At 39.4% G+C, this 1,077-nt stretch overlaps 1 long non-coding RNA gene across 1 annotated transcript in view; it reads left to right on the top strand.

The window, feature by feature from the left end:
- The first annotated feature begins 403 nt into the window (after positions 1-403).
- Positions 404-1,077, top strand: part of LOC130053217 (uncharacterized) — a 5,986-nt gene continuing 5,312 nt past the window's right edge. The window contains exon 1 of the long non-coding RNA XR_008801740.1: positions 404-979. This is a non-coding gene — a long non-coding RNA (uncharacterized LOC130053217). The remainder of the gene's footprint in view (positions 980-1,077) is intronic.

Below are 1,077 nucleotides of genomic sequence, written 5' to 3'. Positions count from 1 at the left end.
ACTAATCAGGATATGATCCAGTTCACGGGCTTGATTTTAACACTAATTAAAATGTGATCCAGTTCACGGGCCTGATTCTAACACTAATCAAAATGTGATCCAGTTCACGGGCCTGATTCTAACACTAATCAGGATATGATCCAGTTCACGGGCCTGATTCTAACACTAACTAGCATGTGATTGACTTCACGGGCCTGTTTCTAACACAAATTAGGATATGATCCAGTTCACGGGCCTGATTCTAACACTAATTAGGATATGATCCAGTTCACGGGCCTGATTCTAACACTAATTGAAATGTGATTGAGTTCACGGGCCTGATTCTAACACTAGTTAGCATGTGATTGAGTTCACGGGCCTGATTCTAACACTAATTAGCATGTGATTGAGTTCACTGGCCTGATTCTAACACTAATTAGGATATGCTCCAGTTCAGGGGGCTGACTCTAACACTAATTAGGATGTGATTAAGATCACAGGCCTCTAATTAGAATTATAGCATTATTATTTATTTCCACAAATCACATTTTCATACAACTCTTTATAGTGAAATGTTACACACATCTATTTTGATTTAAATCGTATCATTGATTATTCATCTATAACTTAGACTTTTGAAATAGTTTATTATACCCCCCGCAACAAGTTGTGGGGGGGGGGGGTATACTGGAATCGGGTTGTCCGTCTGTCTGTCCGTCCGTCTGTAGACGCAATGGTTTCCGGGCTCTAAAGCATTATCCTTTCCACCTACCGTCACCATATCATATATATGGACTACCCATGGGATGAAGATGTTCCCTATCGATTTTGGGGTCAAAAGGTCAAAGGTCACGCGCACTGGACATCAAAGTAGCAATATGGTTTCCATTTAAATTCTTTAATGGCTTTTTTCATCGCATGGAGATGCTGTGTTCCTAGATACCTTTTGGATCATAATATTGAAGTTTTACCTATTTCCAACACCCTTTAGGAGATTGGGGTAAGCGAGGGGTATTCTTAGTGAGCATTGCTCACAGTACCTCTTGTTTTAACAGGTTGTTTTTTTACAATAACTATCGGAAAAGACTAACAAAATTT

The sequence above is a fragment of the Ostrea edulis genome, chromosome 3 (assembly GCF_947568905.1).
Source record: "Ostrea edulis chromosome 3, xbOstEdul1.1, whole genome shotgun sequence".
NCBI lineage: Eukaryota > Metazoa > Mollusca > Bivalvia > Ostreida > Ostreidae > Ostrea > Ostrea edulis.
This window is presented reverse-complemented; position numbering and strand designations above follow the sequence as displayed.